The sequence below is a fragment of the Monodelphis domestica genome, chromosome 4, assembly GCF_027887165.1.
Source record: "Monodelphis domestica isolate mMonDom1 chromosome 4, mMonDom1.pri, whole genome shotgun sequence".
Classification (NCBI taxonomy): Eukaryota; Metazoa; Chordata; class Mammalia; order Didelphimorphia; family Didelphidae; genus Monodelphis; species Monodelphis domestica.
In genome coordinates this window covers 58919310-58921667 of record NC_077230.1, presented here as the reverse complement: position 1 = coordinate 58921667, position 2358 = coordinate 58919310, and positions in this window count along the sequence as shown.

Here is a 2358-nt window from a genome sequence, read left to right as displayed (position 1 = left end):
TTCTGTCCTTTTTTTGCACATGTCTGTTGAAGGCCATATCCTCAGATAATTAAATCTTGAGTTTGATGCAGACCTTCAAAATCTTGTTAAAGTGAGTAGGGTGAAGAATGTAGAGTTTCCAAGACCTGATTCTGTTATTCCAAGTATCTCCATTGTTACTGAACAGGAAATAGCTAACTCACATCTTCTAAATAATGCTCTGATTAGGGTAGAATAGTTTTGAAATTCACACCTATTATACCAAATCCCTTATCTAATAAATAGATATTTTAACTAATTGAGAAAACATTTATCTTCAATGTGTAACAGGGATCATAGATACAATCAGCTAAAGAATAAAATAGGAACATAGATTGAAGGGGATTTTCTCTTACCCTTCAGCTCTGGTCAGATCCAATTTCATTTTCTCTAGACAGCTCTGCCTGGGAGAGAAGTGGTGTTCTTCTTTATCTGTTTCCTCCCTCTCAGCTACCTGTCAAACTTTAGTTCCTGATCCCCCACTAGTACATAGGCACCTTATAAATGTTCACCAATTAACTGACTGACTGACTTGTCCTTTATACTCTCCCTTTTCTCCTAAGACATAAACCTTGGTTCCATTTTGCCTCCTTCCCTTCACAATTGTTAGTGAGATTCATTTTCAATACTATATGTCTTTTACACACATAACATGAGACTTGTGCACTTGTAATCTTTTAGTTTTGTTGGTAGAGTATGTCTTGGTAAATTATATCCAACAACTCACCTCACACAGGTCTTTCTTTCAAGAAAAAAAGGAGTTTAAATTTATCCTGGTTACAAAACTAAAATATTGTAAAAATTAAATTTAGTCTCTACTGATAAAAGTACTATATTTTTATGAGGCTTATTAAGATTATTAGAAAACAAGGAAATAAGAAAATACAATATAAGAAAAGCATGTGCCTAGAGAACATTAACCCATTCACAGCCACTTTCTACATCTTGCATGCCAGGTAGAGAGACACGTTTGCTTAGAAGCAGAAGAAGAAGAGACAAGTAGGCATTACAGCCAGTTTAAATACAAATTGTGATCTCGCCCAGGTGGGAATCTCAGGTGAGATTATAGGGAATTCTGGGAAGTACCAAGGACTTCTGGGGATTGAAGTCTAGGGTTCAAATATCCATTTTTACAATATTCATTGATTGATTCTTCCTATTGAAGAAAGTATCTTAATCAGTGCTCATGAAAATGAGAATTAACTCAGTCAGATGACTACTTTGTTACCATAGACCAGCAAACAAGTTCCATTCATAGAACAGGGAAACAGTTCATGAGAGGGAGCATATTGAGGGTAGAAGTGTAGGCTGAATTTTGCATCTTACAATGAACCCACATTAGAGAAGAAAGGTCAAAGCAATAAAAATACCTTTCCCAGAATCTTGCTGTACTGTTGTGCTTGGGGTAAGTTGTGGCCTCTGGTTTGAAAGGAAACACAGAACCTCAGAGCCTTTTGACCTCAGAAAAAAATTAATTACCTCCAAGAAAAGGGGACGAAACAGAAAGGTCTTCTGAGTTCAAGCTTTAGAGATGAAGAAACAAAAATCCAATAGTCATTGTTCTCAAAACAAGAGACTTTAGGATGAAAAAACTAATGAAAAGAAAGGGGGTTGGGGGACTGCCTCTACTCTTCAGAATATATTTATTTTTCTTTTCTTTTTTTTTTTTAAACCCTTACCTTTTGTTTTGGAGTCAATACTGTGTATTGGCTCCAAGGCAGAATAGTGGTAAAGGCTAGGCAATGGGGGTCAAGTGACTTGCCCAGGGTCACACAGCTGGGAAGTGTCTGAGGCCTAATTTGAACCTAGGACCTTCCGTCTCTAGGCCTGGCTCTCATTCCACTGAGCTACCTAGCTGCCCCCTATATTTATTTTTCAAACTGCAAAATATTTAGAAATCATTGCCATTACCTACTTTCCCATGATAAGGATAAGGATTTCTTAGAATTATTCTTCATTTTAGCATATCCCTGTATTTTACTCTAGCCATCAAAGCATGTGTTTCTTCTCTACATACACAAATAATAAACATTTATGAAATAACTACTATGTTCCAGACACTATACTAAAAATTGAGGATACAAAGATGGAAAAGACAGTTCCCCTCCTCAAGGAGTTTACAATCTGCTGAGGAAAGAACATGCAAGTATATACAAAGCATGCTATATACAGGATAAATAGGAAGTAATTAACAGAAGGAGAGGACTAGAATTAAGAGGGGTTGGGAAAGACAGGATTTTAGTTGGGACTTAAAGGAAACCAAAGAAGTCAATAGGTAGAACTGAGCTGGGAGAGTATTCTAAGTCTGGGAAACAGCCAGAGAAAATGCCAGAAATCTAG